At 49.7% G+C, this 19,869-nt stretch overlaps 1 pseudogene across 1 annotated transcript in view; it reads right to left on the bottom strand.

The window, feature by feature from the left end:
- Window positions 1-19,869, bottom strand: part of LOC147673926 (uncharacterized) — a 206,331-nt pseudogene that overhangs the window by 114,210 nt on the left and 72,252 nt on the right. The window contains exon 2 of the transcript XR_015302522.1: window positions 483-706. The product of XR_015302522.1 is annotated as an uncharacterized LOC147673926 (transcript). The remainder of the gene's footprint in view (window positions 1-482; window positions 707-19,869) is intronic.

Genomic DNA, 19,869 nt, shown 5'->3' with positions numbered 1-19,869 from the left:
AGAAAGTGTAAGGCCCACTTATCTCCAAATGAGGCGGGTGGACCAAGGGTTTGGCAGACAGGGTACTTTATCGCATTCGCTTCCAAACTGTAAATTTAAATAGAATTTACCTATTTATATATATAGGTATGCATAGATTTACTTTTCCTAGCTCGATATCTAGATACTTTGAAGAAACGTATATCATCAAATGTACATTGATGTGGAGTTAATAATATTAAATGTATATTTGTTCATAAATACTTCCCTTAATGGCAATTATTTCTATTTTTGCAATTTGATAATTTACTCAACATTGTGAAACAATGCCTTAGTCTGTTATGAAATGTATGCCTTATATAGCCCGGTGTTATTGTATTGCTCCTGCTATGCCAGCTACTGAAACATGAGCTACCACCTATACCACTCACTAAAATAAGAGCAAAGCTACATAGATCTCCATTCAGCGCAGTGAAAGTGGTTGACTGATGTTTTTGACTTACCTTTGTGTGTTTCAGTGTTGACTGGGCACCTTCAGGGCAGCATGTCAACTTATTCTCAGGAACTGAATGGACTCCATCACCGATAGACTTCCGTGTTTGCACTGGTTGGCTTTGTTGGGAGTGGGTATGAATCTCCTTGTGCTGGTTACTAATATTTGGTAGGCCTTTGAGAGACTTCGGATTATTGAGAATGTGACTGTCGTGCCCACTGTCAAGAACTGTTCCTGCAGCGAAGAACAAACCATATTTTATTCACAGATATAGTCGAACAGTTAGAAATTTCCCCTAACAAATTGCACTCTGAGTGCTGCCAAACATTCAATTATTGCTTATGTGTGACAAATCTTCCTGGAATTTGTTCATGCTACATTTAAGACATGCTCCCATTAACTTCCACAAATAACATGCTACGGATAGACTTATATCTTTGTTGTGGCATGTAACTGTCCAGTATGGCAGCTGTTATACTGATCACTACGTGTCTCTGGTGGTGAGAGGAGTAGGTGGCATCACTCTCTGCTTCAGAAGAACCCACGCCCAAGTAACTCAAAGCTCTAGGAAGCAATATGGAGAAAGATGAGGACATGAGTAAAATACTCTTATAAATGCTGGGATCTTGATGGGGCGAGGTGATGTCTTTTGAGAGCACGCCGGAGTGAGTAGCTTAGACTGGGAGCATCATGCTGTGACTGTGGATACGGCAATGGCTGAATTAGGGAAAACAAGCAATCCCCTCTAAGAATAGGAGATGACGTCGGCAGCCTTGGGCCTTGGATTTGTAACCTGGATCTGTACTCTTCGGGGTGTGTGCTGGCTCGTCGCAGGAGGAAATTACCAGTTGCAATCTGGGCAGTGTGGGATTACTGGGATCGATCCCACCTAGGAAGAGATTCTGATGGTGGAGGGTAGCCATAACAAAATCAGCCATGGAACACTGCAGGGTAGGAAGGCGGGGTCTCACTTGCATAGTAGTGTGAAGAGTGATGGATGGGAGGAGACTGGATGGAAGTACAGTATGGATTGGGTTAGAAGAGGGGAAGGAGAACTAGATCCAAACAGGGAAACTCAGAGGAACAAAAAGTTGATGAGAGACAGAGACCATCATTTAACCTGGGGCCTTTTTATCCTGCCAAGACCTTGCCGGTCCTGGTTGAGTAGGAAAAGGACAACTCCACAGAACCCGTTTATGAAGTGCTAGAAAACAATCAGCATAATGAAACGGAAACACATTATACAAAAGTGGGAAAATTCAAACCAGACACTATGAATATTTTAGCCATAAAAGCCTTTTGATTGGCATTGCTAAACGTTGATTTCAAGCACCTTGGTGGAAATATTTATTTTTACCTTGGAACCTTGTTCAGTTAAGCACAATGAATCGGTTGTTATCATGTGTGGTTCTGTACAAACTGTAATAAACCCACAAGATGCTGACATAGGACCTTGTTGCCTTTACATAAAGTGTCATTCTCGTCCTGTTTGTGGTGTAAGGCTCTTACGTCACTTTTGTTTAGGAATAGATTTCATTTCAAGGGTGCTTCGCATTATTACATAAAGATGTCTTAGATATGTGGGGCGAATCGACTTCGTACTTTTTGGCAGAAGCCAGTTCAAGTAAATTCAATCTGTTCTGTACTCCCTCAGTGTTTTGATGCCACGGCTTCAGGCTTCCCACTTCAGTGCAGCGAGGCCTCGATTAAAATTAGGATTGGATGGCAGTTCCCTAAGGGAGCTCTCAGAAATCGGATTTGTAGTTTTTCGATCCCTGCTGAGCACAAGGAATTATCAGACAGTCAGTCTGGTAGAAAGGCCTGAGGGTGGAGGCTGAGCATAAGCGTCCATGGCCATAGCCCGGATGTCATTCAGATAGAAAAGGTGAGCAGGCATTAGACCACCTGACTTTCTAATAGGAGGCTTTACAGTTCCTATTTAAAGATGGCGGGACATAGGGTCTAGTGTAGGGGTGGCGGCAGAGTTCCAATTGCCTATTTCGCTTCCAAATGAGGCTTGTTTCATATGATGTTCATGTCTGTATGTGGGAGGCTCTCAGAATTTTGAGTTGCTCAATCCCAGTTGAGCACATTAAATGTTCAGCTTTTAGTCCAATAGGAAGGAGAGGAGTTGTGAAGGCCTTTGTGAGGGATGCGAGCAATCTTGAATTGACCTCTAGCTTCAATGGGGAGCCAATGAGGAGCATGCAGATTGAAGTGATGTGGGCAGATTTATTTTGACCTGCAACAAATCATGTTTCTGAGTGAAGCACTGCTCTGAGGGGAGCCAAATGTACATTTGGCACTCTGGAGAGGAGCCCTTCCTATAGTCAAGTTTGGAGAGAAGAAATCCAATGTCTGTACTACTGACTTAAAATCCTGTTATGGAATGAGCCATCTAATGCTCCAGATAAATCCTTAGTCGGTGGCTAACGCTCTTACCGTACCTGAGATTTGTATCTGAAGCTTAAGTGGTTACTGAGGATAAAATCAGGGATTTGGCATTTTTATCATTTTATCTGCCAAACCAGAAATTGGAGCCAAGAATCCAGGTTAGGGTCTAACATTGCTGCTGTAATAAGATAAGGGCAGAGAAGCCTTTCAAGCAGATTCCCTATTACCATTAAGCATGTACGTGACATAAATAATAGAAGTCTTCATCCAGAGGCCTGAAGGACACATGTTTGAATCCAGGCATGGGTGACTCTTCCATTTATCTTTTCCAAATCCTGGCTTCACTTCCCCAACCTCATAGGGCAAAATAATGTCATACAGGTATGAAGACACCCTTTAGAAGTTGAAGAATGTGTCAAAAAGGTTATTGCTAGATGATCGCATGTAGAATATTCTTTATCCTGGGGTAAGACCTCCTTTGGAGATCTTCGAATCATTAGAAGGAATGGTCGGGAGGCTACTGGAAGATCTCAGGCTAAGCGACAACTGTTTCCATAAACTGCTTGAACATAAATAGGGCATACTGCATGACGGCAACACAAAAAGATGATGAACGGAATGTTGAACATTGTCAGACATTCACCCCCAGTCACGGATCTGGGTTTAATCCATTGTTATTTTGCTCACCACGCCACCCCAGTTCAGACATAGCCATATGCAAATCAGTCTTGACCCTGTGCCTCATGGGAACAGCCCAGACAGAACTGCCAGGCCATGTCTTCGCTGGACAGGAATCAAGCATCCTAGGACCAGTTTCGGGCTTTCAGCCCTCATCAGCCAGGATAGCTTGACTCCAGTGACGTAGTGAGCACGGGACCCACGTCTGGGCATACCCTTCCCACTTAGGGTGAAAATGCGACACAAAAGATAATGGACGGAATGTTGAACATTGTCAGACATTCACCCCCAGTCTCAGATCATGGGAACAGTCCAGACCGAACTGCCAGGCCATGTCTTCGCTGGACAGGAATCAAGCATCCTAGGACCAGCTTTGGGATTTCAGCCCTCATCAGCCAGGATAGCTTGACTCCAGTGGCGTAGTGAGCACGGGACCCACGTCTGGGAATACCCTTCCCACTTAGGGTGAAAATGCAACACAAAAAGATAATGGACGGAATGTTGAACATTGTCAGACATTCACTCCCAGTCTCAGATCTGGGTTTAATCCATTTGGTATTTTGCTCACCACGCCACTCCAGTTCAGACATAGCCATATGCAAATCAGTCTCGACCCTGTGCCTCATGGGAACAGTCCAGACCGAACTGCCAGGCCATGTCTTCGCTAAGCAGGAATCAAGCATCCTAGGACCAGTTTCGGGCTTTCAGCCCTCATCAACCAGGATAGCTTGACTCCAGTGGCGTAGTGAGCACAGGACCCACATCTGAGCATACCCTTCCCACTTAGGGTGAAAATGCAACACGAAAAGATGATGGACGGAATGTTGAACATTGTCAGACATTCACCCCCTGTGCCTCATGAGAACAGTCCAGATCGAACTACCAGGCCATGACTTCGCTAGACAGGAATCAAGCATCCTAGGACCGGTTTCTGGCTATCAGCCGTCATCAGCCAGGATAGCTTGACTCCAGTGGCCTAGTGAGCACCGGACCCACGTCTGGGCATACCCTTCCCACATAGGGCGAACAGCAAAACACACAAGGTGATGGACGGAATGTTGCACATTGGCAAACCACAATGTCAACTTCAGGTTGTGCAGCCTAGCCTGCCAGAATATCAGCGCTATTAGTATGGGCAACAGCTGCAAAAATAATATGATCTTCGTTATTCCTGATGCTGCCCACTCTCCTGGCCATCTCTTCGCACAGGTATTCTACCTTTACTACGCGGTGTTTACTTCGTATTACCATTACTACGCATATTTTAGTTCGCAGATGCCATTACTTAGCATGCATTTACTTAGCATGCATTTACTACGCATGCTCCATTACTTAGCATGCACTTACTACGCATAATTGAGTTACTGTCCAAATTAAAGTTTTGGGGTACGGGGTATTTTTAGGGGTCAGGGTTTTGGGATGCAGGGGGTATTTTTAAGGTTCAGGGTGCATTTAAGGTTTTGGGGTGCTGGGGTATTTTTGGGGTTCAGGGTGCGTTTAGGTGTTGGGGTGCTGGGGTAATTTTAGGGGTCGGGGTTGGCTAGGGTTTTGAAGTGTGGGGGTAATTTTAGGGTTCAGGGTGCATTTAGGTTTTGAGGTACTGGATTACTTTTTTGTTTTAAAGTACCAATAACGCGTTGTAACGTTATGTGCAATAATTAACTGAGAAGTAAATGCATTTTTAATGTATTTGTATATATTTGCGAAGTTAAAGCATGCGCACTAAAATCATGCATAGTAAAGGTATTTGCGAAGTAAAAACTTCGAAGTAAATACCTGCGGAGTAATGGTATGCTAAGTAACATATATTCCTTCGCACACCACTTGTCACCTAGGATTGCTCAAAGGCTGCCTGCGTTGTTTGTGTATAGCGCTATTTGCCTATCTGACACCTATTCCTCCCCCATATAAGGACTCCATTCAAATCCTTCAGAAACATTGCCATGTCCTCAGGTCCTGTTTTGCCCCTGCACTTAGTCTATTGTGGTGGGGTTTCTAGCGCAACCCCGTAGTCCACTTCAGGAGACGCCTTGCAAAGACTCTCCCTGTCGGGATCACCCTTTTGGTGAAATTCAGTTTCCCAATGAGTTCATGGAGCTTGCCAAAGTGGCCTTCCCCTTTCCTACCAGAGCTGTGATCTTATTTGTAATATCCGTTGCTTTGTCCTCCTGGATGTGAGATGTACCCTAGGAAAACAATCTTGGTTGCTGGTCTCACTGTCTTTTCTAGGAGCAATGCCACTCCCAACTCAGCTTGTAGTTGCTCGAAGGCACCCAGTTGATTTCCACACTCTGGCCCTCATGGCCTGCCCACAAATAGGAAATCATCCAGGTAGTGGAGTGTGCCCCCCTTTGGGTGTCTTTTATGTAAGGTCTAATCCCGGAAGGAACTGAATTGCTAAAAAATATGAACAAGATATGGAGCAACACATGAGTAGTGCTTTATCAAAGTATATATCCCCCTCAAATTGGAAACCTAGCAAATAGTAGCTCTCTGGATGGACTGGGAGAAGCCTGAAGGTGGACTCAATGTTCACTTTTGCCATTAACACCCCCTTCCCAGCTGTGCGTACCAACTCAATGGCATCGTCCACCAATGCATAACTGACTGCGCAAGTGTCTGGGTCGGTTCCATCATTGATGGACCCCTCTTCTGGGAATGATAAGTGATGTATTAGGTGGTATTGCCCAGGCTCTTTCTTAGGTACTAACCTTAAGGGGGAGATAACCAGGTCTGCAGGGCGCCCTGAACCCAATGCCCTCTATCCTGCCTTTCAGGTCTTTCTGCACACCATCTCGGGGTGTTGCAGTGCTGAGCTGAGGTTCTTCTATCCCATGTATTAATGCTTCCTGTTGTTGGTATTTTAAACCCCTTCTCAAAACCTTCACACAGTAAATGAGCATCCTTCTCATTGTCATAGTCATTTGCCAGCTGCCTTAACCTTTGTGTGTTGATGGGTGTGTGGGCCAGCTGGAAACCCTCCCACGACTTGTGCTCTTTGCCTACTTCTGGGCTACTTCTTTCCTGCCTTCTCTTTTTTGTTCCGCTCTCTGTCACTTTTCCACTTTTTGCAGTCGACCTTGGGTTGGCCCCCTCCACAGGTTGAACATGTGTGTCTGAACTTGCATGCGGGCCCCAGGTGCATTCGTCCCTGTCGTATTTGGAGGGGAAAAAAACTACTGGTCATTTGTTTGCTGACCTCCCCTTTCGAACCTGTGGTCTGATTCTGCTTAAAAAAGGACTTCTGCTTCTCTTGGTGCCCCCTGACATGGCCTTTCCGAAAGGGCTGCTCATGCTTCCCTGACCAGGACCAGAACCTGCTCTCCCTGGCTACCATCATCTTGTGCATGTAGCATGATACATCCTCTTCATCCCACTTCATGCCTGGGTGGGCTTGCATCTTAAACCTGAAACCCTTATCATAGTCTAGCCATGCCTCCCCTGCAAACTGCCTGTTTTCCTTGTGTATCTTGGCCTCATGCAGCCATAGATCCTTTGTGCATTTAGGGAACTTCTCAACAATCACACAATCCATGATACTGAGAGCATCTAGCCAGCTGCCAAAGATCCACTATTTTCTGACTCACGCCATTTCTTTTCTATCCTCTTCCTTCTTGTCACATGTGGGCAGGTCTAGCCCAACTATCTGTATCTCCAGTTATGTAAAAATGTCTAAGATCTCCTTCCTCTAAATGCGCTCTTTCAATGAAAGGGGTATTAGACTTGCTAGGTCCGTGGCCTTTTTCACAATGTAAGGGTGTCCAAATGTGCCCCTCTTGTAGGCTTCTGGTGCCTGCCCGCCCACTGCTTGACCTTGGATTTTACCCCCTTAACTGCTTGACCAAACCTCGGTGGGAGCTGTGCGGGGGTTTCCCACTGTTAGTGGCTGATCTGTTCAGGGTTTGCGTGAGTGTGTCAAAGGCGCTTGTGTGCCCCCATAATCACTTCCTCTGTACCCTCATTAGCCATATCCTTGCTTCCCCACAGCGTGTCAGACCCCCTAGGGTTGGTGAATAGCAACGGTGCTAGATTTTTTAAGCAGGTTTGCACAATCACATTTATTTGCTCACCCTCTGAAGTCTTGGCCTTCTTGCTGACACTGGACACCGCCCCGGGCTTTCTGGGACCTTGTTACCGTTTTTTTGGCTCTTTTATTGGCTCACTCTCTTGCTGCTGCTCGTCCTCTTGTGGCTGCCCCTCACTTGGCTCTTCACTTTCCCGCTGTCACGGGGATCTTCTGGGCTGTTCTGCGCCTCTCCTCTTATTTACCTCATCAGCCAGTCTGTGTCATGTCCTGCTGCAGCCTCCCTTGCTGTTTTAATGAAGGCCTCAAGTTCCTCCTGTCCCATGCTGCTGCCTGGCTTATCCATCCTCCACATGCAGGCAGGTCATGTCACCAAAACCAATGGCTGCCCCTGCTGCTTGCTGCCTCTGGCCTGGTTGCCACAGTCCGGTCGCATCACCCCCTCAAATTAGCACTGAGTGTAGTGACCCAGCGTCACAGTCAGCAGTCTAGTGTTTTGTATGCCAGCACACTGAACACCCACCCACCACTGATGTCACCGGTCAGGTGACACAGTTCTAATAAAAGAGGCCGAGCGCACGTGCTCTGGGCCAGTTGTACCATGTAACTCACTGTGTCTGCGTCAGTCCTTTCCAGCATGAGGGCCCAGGGCCCCCATCATTACATTGGCGACGAGGAGGGTGGACGCTAGCCACGCGTGCCGCAGATAAAAGAAAAACCCCGGAAAGAAGAAGGGAAGTGCCCATGCGCAGGACACCCCTCCGGAATGAAAGCCCCGCAGGCCGGAGGTGAGCCAGGGCGTTACTTGGAAATGCCCGGGAGGGGGCCGTGCTAGCCTGAAGCGACCCCCCTGTGACTGTATGATAAGAGGACCGACCGGAGCCCACCCGCGTTGGCCGCCACTGACCCTCGCCACGGACAATCCAGGCGGAGCCCACCCACGGATCAAGAGTGGCCCGTTGGCCGAAGGTAGGCCCAGGCCGTGACCAGCACTGAAAGCGGAGCCCACCCGCAACAGTCACAACAGTGCAAATGGCGGCCGCCTGATAGCGTCGCCTGAGAACACACTACAAAGCGGAGCCCACCCGCTAACAACAGTAACTGTGCCCTTACAGTAAGCGATGCCTGCGTTTGGCCTTTGATAACGCAGGACTCGTGGCCTGCCTGCAGCATCCCCCGCCGCGTGTGTGAAGTGCGGCGGCGGGGGAATGAACTTGTACCAGAGAGCGCCCGCCGCGTGAGGGAAGCTGCGGGGCACCGACTAATGAAGCGGAGCCCACCCGCGGGAAGGAGCCTGCTGCCCGTCAAATCCCTACAGCCCGAGAGAGCGACGAGAGCAGTGTGAGCAGCTAGCGTTGTGCGGGCTGTGGAGAGCGGAACCGGCATCCCCACCCCCGCAGAGCCAAGACGCTAGCATGCACCGAAGCCCTCCCCCCTTCAGTGACCGTGGTGAAAAGGGGGGAGAAGTGGCACGAGGCCCGCGCGGCCCGCCACGATGGTGAAAAGAGAAAGGGACACTCACCGAGAGGAGAGGATCTACAACTCGGTGTCCAGCAGAGCCGAAGCCCCGCACCGGCAAAACACAGGAAAGCCTGCAAAAGAGCTCCCAGGCCCTCTGGTGGACAGTCTCGGTATTGGAGCAAATAGAAATAGACCAGCCGCCGCAGCACACCCAAGCACTGAGCACTATACGTGCATTCAAGCCCTGCTGCAGAGAGGGAAGCGACTCACCTGGCACCCAAGAATTCTCTGGTAGTGCCCCACTGGCGCCGTGCATCACTCGACCTGCAGCCCCAACCAGGCAATCCAGCTCCAGTTTAGGCCTGAGGCCCAGGACATCCAGCAGCTTACAAACAAGCCTGCAACAAACCAAATAAGGCAGCACAGCGAAAGCTGCCACAGCCCAAACCTGCTGTGAAGAAAAACTGACTACTGCAGCCCTGCAGCATAGCCCCAAGTGCGCCAAAGGAAAGTAGACTTCCAACAGAGGAGGTAAAGCTGCAAAGCGCGTAAAGAACAAAGCACAGTGCGAGCCAGCACTACCAGATGACACCCACACGACAGGACCGCGCAACACCGCGCCTGAACGTGCCAGGAGCGCCAGGGATCAGGAGCGCCAGAGTGACGCTGCACAGCGACACGCCAACGCCACAGAACAGCACTGCACAGGAACGCGCAAGGAGTGAAGGAACTCCACACCTCAGGACCGAACAGCACTGCGCAGGAATGCGCATGGATTGAAGGAACTCCACGCCACCACGACTTGAGTGACGCAGGGATCGCGTCCTCGGAGACCTGTCAGTAGGTCACAGCGAAGATGACTTGCCAGAAAGTCACCGCCAGACGTGGACCAGTCGGATGGTCGCCGGAAAAGAAAGGAAGAAGATGACCAGTCAGATGGTCGCTCGAAAAGAAAGGAAGAAGCTGACTAGGCAGATGGTCGCCCAAAAAGGAAAGAAGACGCGGACCAGTCAGTTGGTCACCCGAAAGGAAAGGAAGAAGATGGCCAGTCAGATGGTCGCCCGGAAAGAAAAGGAGAAGATGACCTGCCAGAAGGTCACGACTGCGAAGACATGCCAGAAGGTCAAAGCTAAAGTAACTGAATAGTCTGACATGAAGACCGACGTGAAGTTCAAGAAGAGGTCCATGGACAGGACGCAGAAGAGGTCTGATAACACCGACCCGAAGTAAAGGAGGAGCAGCAGGAAGAAAGGTGCGATGCCTGGTTTTGGTCATCGGAAGAAGAAAAGGCGTGTCCTAAGGGTAGGACGCAACCAGGGAGACACGTGTGGAGTGCACGCCGCACGGAGATGGCCTGGGTAGTGAAGACCAGAAATGGGACCGACCACGTCGTGAAAGGAATGGAGGAGAAGAAGGGTAGTGAGTGCCACGGTGCCACTAGAAGATCACAAGAAGAGAAGAGGTGTGACCAGTCAATTCACACACCCATCAGAAGAAAATGGTGACATGCACCAGAACACCGGAGTGCAGCAGAGAACAAGGCCTGGCATGAACACCGGCGGCACCAGTCAAAGATATCCACCTACGAGCCATCCATCCAGGTGGCGATCGCAGAAGAGGGCAAGTTTGGACTGTTGACAGCAATCTACCTTTGAGGTTGAGCGGAAGATTGGATGGCGAGAGTGCTCACACATCCGGCTGAGGAACTGACCACTCCACCCCAACCCGTGGCAGCCCAAGAAGCAAAGGCCTCAAGGGACTATGGTGGCAGCAAGTCCCGCAAGAGAGACAGGTCCACAACGGTGCGTCTGCAAGACCCACAGAGAGGAAAGCTTCACGTGCAAGAAAAGAGTCGACAGCGTAACCTTCAGGTGGAACTAGGACACAACGGTGAAGATCGTGGAGCGCCCCGCTCACGGCCCGAAGGCTATGGTGGAGCAACACGACAGAAAACACCAGTCCAGTGGAAACCTGGCAAAGAGGTCCTCCCAGACATCTTGTGAGAGAGGAATACCGGTGAGAGGGGCATCCTAGTGAGAGGGATGTATGCACCTACTCCTTTCATCTGCCCTGAAATACTTTGAAGCCTGCCCCAAGACATCACCAAGGACCAGGGCTGAAGAGGAGAACCGAGAAGACAAACTATACTCAGATCACGTCACCCTTCTATCTAGCTACCAACTGTCACCAGTGGTGTGAAGCAAAGACAAGACAAAGAGCAACGTCCAGGCGGTGCAGACAGAAGATAGGACCAGCCGAACAACGACGAACCATGCCACAATGACTTATTGTCCTGGTTGCAGTAACTGCACCATCTGCGGCCTGCAATCCGCCAAAGAGACTCGTTTCAAATCATCGAGTCCAGTGTTATATTTCCTGTATAGTTTCTTTCTCACCGGTTGAACTTTGTCGTGGGGTTTGCGAACTGTACTTTTTCTCCCACAGGTTGGACTTTTCTTTTGTTTTCATTTTCCCCCAAGTTTGGGAGGGATGTAGTGACCCAGAGTCACAGTCAGCAGTCTAGTGTTTTGTATGCCAGCACACTGAACACCCACCCACCACTGATGTCACCGGTCAGGTGACACAGTTCTAATAAAAGAAGCCGAGCGCACGTGCTCTGGGCCAGTTGTACCATGTAACTCACTGTGTCTTCGTCAGTCCTTTCCAGCATGAGGGCCCAGGGCCCCCATCATTACACTGAGGACTGTCCCCTGCTGCTCCACCGCTCTTCAGCTAACGTGTCCCGACGCCTCAATCACAATGTCCTTGAGAGTGGTCGTTGCTGTTGACCCCGAGTCGGGTCATCCACTTGGGCTGTCCCTGTGTCTTTAGCCCTCTCCTTGTGCTTTATGTAGTTCTCTCTGGAGCATTTAAACCTATTCTATGCTCTTCTCCTCGCCCTGTAGCCACACAGTAAGTCTACCGCTGCACTGGCCCTTTAAGAGGGTGTGTCCTGCCTTTAGTTTGCGGCTGTGTCAGGGCTGGCTTCTCTGCCTTCTTTCCTGGATAGAGCCGGTCCCAGCAGCATGGGGCTCTTAGCTGGGGCAAGCAACTGAGCCGGTTGTGTCACCAAGTCTTGCCCGGCTTACCGTGCTCCTACCCCGATGTGCCTTTAGTCGATCTGGTAGCAGATGCACTTGCTGATCTCCCCAAGCACCACAACACGCCTCGGGCATCGCTCTGCTGCCGGTCTGTTGTCCTCGCTGGTCTCACCACACCCATGGTGCCTTGGGGCCTCATTCTGCTGGCGATCTGCTACCCTTGCTGGTCTTCCCATGCCGACAGGGCCCTGAGGCCTCACTCCGCCGGCGATCTGCTGCATTCGCTGGCTTATTCGCACTCAGTGCATCGGTGCCTCGTTCTACTGTCGGCTGATGTCCCGTCTCTCCCCGCACTTTGGACCACAGTGCCTCAGGGCCTCACTCCATCAGCAGTCCACTGTAACTCCCTATACTTCGGACAAGGTCCTTCTTCAGATACCCTTGCTGGTCAATAGACTCCTTCTGGGTAGCAGCAATAGTACCGCAGACTAAGTTCTGTGTGTGAGAAGTTAGCCTGGCATATGATTTCCACTATTCTAGTGGGCACCTTGCACCAGTCTAAACGGCCCTTATTGATGGTGGTTGTAAAGTCAACCTTATAGACAAGCTATCCTAGTGGTAGCATGGACCAGCAGTCTTAGGCTAAAACCTCAGAGAGCATGTGAAGCAAGCTGTTTTACCAATTATAATCCCTTGATTACCAAATAAAAGGACACCACACAAGGTATATATCAAATATATATGTATTTATTTCTAACACAACCCCTCTGATTTCTTTATGAGGTCAGAGATCTAAATACATCACAAGTTACTCATTAAGCATACTATAAGTTGCACAAATACAATTCTGCCCTAGGGGCCTCACAAACCATATACTAAGTAAGTGGTATAAGAACCACTACAAGAATAGGGAATAGGCCCAGGTCCTAGGGAATCGCTGGGGCTATACTAGACAACCAAAGGTTAGGAAGTAGGAGACCCACAGGAGATGCGTGCAGTGTCTAAACACAGTCGCGAGTTACCATCAACTTACAATGGAGAACGTAGAAGTTACAAAGTTACAGTTTTAAGGCCATTCTGGATGCTCTACGGTAAAATCCCTTAAAACTAGGACACTTCGAGAGTCAACAACCGCGGGAGCACCGGAGTACTCGAGTTACCTCACCCAGGGAAGCTTGGTGCAAGGTGTCTTTTCGTGTCGGGTTTCGTCGAGGTTTTCTATGGAGATCTGCAAAGAAGTGCTGCAGGCGACCAGAGGAAAAGTGTCCGGGTGGATCCAAGGGTGGATCGGAGACGAGAAGAACCTGAAAGCAGAGGGGACAGAGTCTGGGTCACTAGCCAGTGACCAGGAAGGAACCAGGCGATGTCGAGTTGATTCAGGTGAAGAGGTGAAGATTGTCTCTGCAGCCACGAGGACCAGGAGGTGTCAACAACAACCAGGAGCTGGATTTGAGATGTCCCACAAAGGATCTAGTTGACTGCGGTGTCGGTATCCGGACTGGACCCAACAAGCCTTGGTAACTGCAATCCACGCAGAAAGTGAAGATGGGCTTCAAGTCAGACCAGCACGGTCTGGGGAGCTTTTCCTTTGGAGGGAAGCTGGAGCAAGTCTGGAGCAACCAGGAAAGCAGTTTAGTTTCAAAGGTTCATCTACAGAGGGCTCACTAGCCAACGGGCTAGCAACTGAGAAGATGTGTCGAGCTGAAATGCAGGAGCAGGCCCCACGCGGCACTCGTGGAGTGTGGAGGGCTAAGCTTCAGTGCAAATGGCGCTCGGGTTTGGGGCTTCTTAAACCCCAATGCACAACTTCGAGGGTGCCTCGGTAGTTGCACTGTTAGCGAAGTGCAGGATGTCCAGGGTGTCCAGTCCCACGTCTCTCGTGTCTGCCACGGGTCTCAGCTTTGCTGTGGATGTGGATCGGTGTCTGAGAAGTCTGGAAGTTTAGTTCCTGAGTAGCTGAGTCTTCGGGTTCCTGCAGGAGTGTCGACAAAGCAAGTTACTGGTGGTGCCTGTTTGCACAGGGTGGTCACTCCTTGACCACAAGGGAGATGTCTTCAGTCTTCTAAGCGATATAGAATGTTGAAGGTCCAAGAGTTCGTATCAAAGTTTCTTCCAGGATTAATCTAAAGTCTTTAGACACAGCTCCTATCTTTATACTGATTTTAGGGGCTGGATTACCTGCTAGGTCCCTCCTACGGGTGGACCCAGAGAAGGGGGTGGTCACACCCCTTTCCCTTTGTCCAGTTCCACGCCAGAGCAGGGCTGGAGTGCCCCAGCTACTGGTTTGAACCGGGCTATACATGGAGCACCTTGTGTGCCCCAGGCAGTGTCTGGAAAAGCATCTTTCCATTCAACCCACCCTGCCCCAATACACTACAGGCTGTCTGGAGGGGTGCTAGCACCTCCCCTGACAGGAAAACTATTATCCAGGCTTCCCTTGCCGGAGTTTCGTCCAGCAGCAGGAGGTCAGACTTGTGTCTGTGGCAGCGGCATCCATTTTGTGAGGCTGAGGCTCTGTTTAACTTTAACCGGGTAAAGCAGTATACATGTCTTCTCCCTCTAGAAGGGTGGAATGCTACCCTCGCCACCAGAACTGGTGGGGGGTAGTATTCCAAAGTGTTCGACACCTTACACAACATGTTTTGATAAAGCCAAACCAAAGTTAGCATTAACTGCGAGGATTATAATGCACTTAAGAGTATATGGTATGGCTATATCATAGAACAGCTATAAGGAGATGGTTCCGAAAGCTGCAGAGGGGCTCAGCTCATGCTAGGGCACCCTCTCACATAAAACCAAGCACTCTGCCTCCAGGATTGTCAAGGCCTGCCATAGGAGTCACTTATAGGTATATATGTGTCTATATATAAGGGTAGATATAGGTATACTATATCTAAGCAAGGGGTGATTACATCACCTTGCCCAAGCTGAGTGATCAGCCTGTGGTGTCAGTTTGGATGGCCAGCCAGGGGTGGCATAATACATGTTGCAGTCCCTGGTAGGCCTTGGATGCACCTATGCCCTGGGTACCTATGGTACACTATACAGGGGTTCACAAAGGTGACCCAATACCCAATCAGGTATGTACCTAAAGTACAAGGTATCCATTTAGAGAGAGAACAGCTGGGCTGTGGGTCTGATTAGCAGGCCCACAGCCACACTAAAGTCGAAAAAACAGAAACTCACAGCAAAAAGTGGGGGTGACCATAGGAAGCAGACCCTACTCTCCTACACAACCCCCCCCCCCCCCAACGCAGGGACATTAAACTAACCTTGAACAGTTGAGTCTTCATGTTCTAAGTGGAAATATCTGGAGAGTCCATCTGCATTGCCATGGTCAGTTCCAAGTCTATGTTCGACTGTAAAGTCCATCCCCTGTAGGGAAATGGACCACCTGAGCAGTTTGGGATTTTCACCCTTCATCTGATTTAGCCACAAGAGGATCTTATGGTCTGTCTGAATCTTGAAGTGAGTACCAAACAAGTATGGCCTCAGCTTCTTCAGGGCCCAAACCACAGCAAAGGCCTCCCTCTCAATAGCTGACCAGCGTTTCTCTCTAGGGGGCAGCCTTCTGCTAATAAAAGCTATTGGCTGGTCTAGACCATCTTTATTCAGTTGTGAAAGAACAGCTCCTACACCCAACTCAGAAGCATCTGCTTGGACAATGAATTCTTTGGAGTAATCTGGACTTTTCAGAATAGGTGCAGAGCACATGGCCTGCTTCAGGTCATCAAATGCCTTTTGACAGCCTACTGTCCACTGAACTTTCTTTGGCATTTTCTTAGAGGTTAAGTCATTAAGTGGCTTCACAATGGACCCATAGTTCTTAACAAACTTCCTGTAGTACCCAGACAGGCCCAGGAAAGCTCTGACCTGTGTCTGGGTGGTGGGAGGAGTCCAGTCCTTGATGGTCTGGATCTTGCTCTCCAATGGTTGAACCTGACCTCCACCTACAAGGTGTCCCAGGTACACAACCTTACTCTGCCCTATCTGGCACTTGCTAGCCTTGATAGTTAGGCCTACCTTTTGCAGGGCTTCCAAAACATTCTTTAGGTGGATCAGGTGACCTTCCCAAGTGGAGCTAAAGACAGCAATATCATCAAGATAAGCTGCACAAAATCATCTGGCAGGGAGGCCGGGCACGTCTCTCTTTTGCGATTCTGCGGCGACCGCGGGAGGGGGGGGAGGGGGGGGGGGGGGGGTTGGACTCCCAGATATGCATTTGTACTATAAAGCCGCGCAGTTACGGGTGCTGGTGGAATGGTCACAGCAAGAGTCTGAGAAACACTGGCTGCACATGGACAGGAGTGTGGCTGGAAGGTCAATCTGGGATCTGGCTTGGAAACCCAAAGTTGATAGGCCCAAAAACGCTTACATTAGCACACCCACGAGCACTGTCCTGAAGGTGTGGGACACAGTGACGGGGGACGAGCGCTGGACAACATTCCCCTCCCCCTTCACTCCTTTGCATTTTAATCCGGCCTTTCCGCCGGCGTTGCAGGAGGGACCGTTTCGACCCTGGAGAGAGGGAGGTTGTAGAGCACTTCCTTACCTGTTTCACGGCACGGAACCTCTCTCATTTCCCCACTGCATGCGTGACTATGACCTACCCCCTACGGAGCACTTTGGGTATGCCCAACTCATCTACTAGGCGACCTCGACGGGATTGAGAGAGGCGGCTACTAGACCGTTCTCGCTCTTCGAGGCCTTTCTCTTACGAACTGCCACGATGAAGGGAACGATTTCCTTTCTTTATAAACTTTTACTTCGCACAGCGATTTCTCCCCGTCCCCACTACATGGACCACTGGGAGCGCCTGCTAGGTAGGGACATAGCGGTCGGAGAATGGAGGGGTCTTTGGCGAGACATTAGGACTCAGAATCACTCAGTGGATTTACGGGAGGCTCACCTGAAAACTATGTTCGATTGGTACTTATACCCCTCAAAATTGCATCGCATCTTTCCGGCGTCTTCGGACCGCTGCTGGAGGGGCTGTGGGCTGCTGGGAGATTTTAGCCACATTTGGTGGGACTGTCCAGTTATACGGCCCTTCTGGACCGAGATCTTGTCCCATATCAAAGATATATTGGGATATCCGATTCCGGATTCCTTGGCCTTTGTCATCTTGGGCCTGCGGGGCCCACTATTGGAGCACCAGACGAGGGCGGACAAACAGATTCTTTGGCTCTGTCTTGGAGCGGCTAAGCTTACATTGGCGGCGCCCTGGAAAAAACCGACGGCCCCGGCTCTATCATTGTGGCACGCGAAGCTATGGAGGTTGATGAGCATAGAGAGAATGGCGGACATCTTCCTGGGCAACTTTAAGAACTTCATGTTTAGGTGGGGACCCTTGGTCCGATTTCTATCGCGAGGTTTGCCGTCTGCGGTCTGCCCCTCAGCCCTACGAGCCCTTCACCTTTTCCAGATCTAAGTGGGATGTGTGATAGTACGAATGTACGTGAGAATGTATGTTGGCGCCACCTCCTTGGGGGGAGGGGGGAAATGGGAAGGTGGGTTGGGAGGGAGTTGGGGGGGTGTTTTGTACTTGTTGTGGCACTGCATAACTTATGGCTGCTCTTGCCTACCCGGGGGCTCCCGAGACCCATAAACTTCACTAAGATTGACTTTTTTCTGGGAGGAAGCAGCCGAGGCATCTGGATATGAATAATTATTAGTCTTTGACTATTGCTGGCTTTCTTTGCATCCAGTTATACCCAGTTGCTGGACAACATCATTGCGGAAGCAACTGTCTGAGACTCTTCCTCAAACCTGCATGGGTGATACTGTAATATTGCCGCCTGTTTTCTTCTCTCTTTCTCTCTCTCTATGTCTCTCTCTTTCTACTTACTATATAAATAAAATAAAAATTGTATTAAAAAAAAGATAAGCTACACAGTAGTCATCCAGACCTGAGAGGACTTAGTTCACCAACCTTTGGAATGTGGCAGGTGCATTCTTCAAGCCAAAGGGCATTACCACAAATTGATAATGACCTCCAGGGGTTGAGAATGCTGTTTTATGTTTTGCATCATCAGCTAGTCTGATCTGCCAGTAGCCAGCTGTCAAGTCAAATGCTCAAAAACTTGGCTTGGCAGAAGCCAATCTGTCAATGAGCTCATCTGCTCTTGGTATTGGGTGGGCATCTGTCCTAGTGACAGCATTGAGGCCTCTGTAATCCATGCAAAAACTCATCTCTCTCTTACCATCTTGGGTGTGATGTTTAGGCACTAGGACTACAGGACTGGCCCAAGGGCTCTCTGAGGGCTCAATGACTCCCAACTCCAACATCTTTTGGACCTCTATCCTGATTCAGTCCCTGACATGATCATGTTGCCTGTAGATTTTACTCTTCACAGGCAGACTGTCATCAGTGTCTACCTCATGGGTGCACCAGTTTGTCTGACTTGGAGTCAGTGAAAACATATGTCTATAGGACTGTAGAACTTGTCTGCAGTCCTGATGCTGTTTGTCAGTGAGGCTGCCTGCCAAGGCTACACCATCAACTGAACCATCATCAGGGTTCTGAGAAAGCAGGTCTGGGAGAGGATCACTCTCCTCCCCCTGTCTCTCATCTGTAGCCATGAGCAAGCCCATGTCTGCCCTGTCAACATATGGTTTCAACCTGTTGACATGAAACACCCTGTGGGGGCTCCTGGGAGTTCCCAGGTCAACCAGATAGGTTACCTCTCCCTTCTGTTCAACAACAGTGTGGGGTCCTGACCATTTGTCTTGGAGTGCTGATGGGGCCACTGGCTCCAACACCCACACTTTCTGCCCTGGCTGGTAAATAGTCAGCACAGCCTTTTGGTCATGCCAGGCTTTTTGGAGTTCCTGGCTAAGTTCAAGGTTTTTGGATGCCTTTTTCATATACTCAGCCATCATGGAGCGGAGACCAAGTACATAATCCACTATGTCTTGCTTTGGAGCTTTGAGAGGTAACTCCCATCCCTCCTTCACCAGACACAGGGGTCCTCTTACAGGGTGCCCAAGTAGAAGTTCAAAAGGGATGTAGCCATCCCCCTTCTGTGGGACCTCTCTGTAAGCAAACAAAAGGCAGGGCACAAGGATATTCCATCTTCGCCTAAGCTTTTCAGGTAAACCCTTGATCATGCCCTTTAAGGTCTTGTTGAATCTTTCAACCAGACCATTGCACTGTGGATGGTAGGGTGTGGTGAACTTGTAGTTCACTCCACACTCTTTCCACATAGCAGTCAAATATACAGACATAAAGTTTGCACCTCTGTCTGAGACAACCTCCTTCGGAAAACCCACCCTTGAGAAAACTCCCAGGAGGGATCTTGCCACAACAGGGGCTATTGTGGTCCTTAGGGGAATAGCTTCTGGGTATCTGGTGGCATGATCCACTACCAGCAGAATAAACCTGTGCCCAGATGCAGTTTGGGCATCCATTGGTCCAACAATGTCTATCCCAACTCTTTCAAAGGGAACCCCCACCACAGGTAGTGGTATTAGGGGGGGCTTTGTGGTGCCACCTGATTTTCCACTGGCTTGGCAGGTGACAAAGGAGCGACAAAACTCCTTGGTATCTTCTGACATGTGGGGCCAGTGAAAGTGAGGGAGAAGCCTGTCCCAAGTCTTGTTCTGGCCAAGATGTCCTGCTAGGAGAATATCATGGGCTAAGGTGAGAAAGAAGCCCCTGAATGCCAAAGGTATGACCAACCTCCTGGAAGCACCAGGCTTGGGGTCTTTAGCCTCTGAATACAGGAGCCCTTCATCCCAATACACTCTATGGGTACCTGTAGCATTCCCAGCAGCCTCAGCATCAGCTTGCTGTCTGA

The sequence above is a fragment of the Lissotriton vulgaris genome, chromosome 12, assembly GCF_964263255.1.
Source record: "Lissotriton vulgaris chromosome 12, aLisVul1.2, whole genome shotgun sequence".
Classification (NCBI taxonomy): Eukaryota; Metazoa; Chordata; class Amphibia; order Caudata; family Salamandridae; genus Lissotriton; species Lissotriton vulgaris.
The sequence above is the reverse complement of the archived record's forward strand: the minus strand, read 5'-3'. Positions and strand labels throughout refer to the sequence as shown.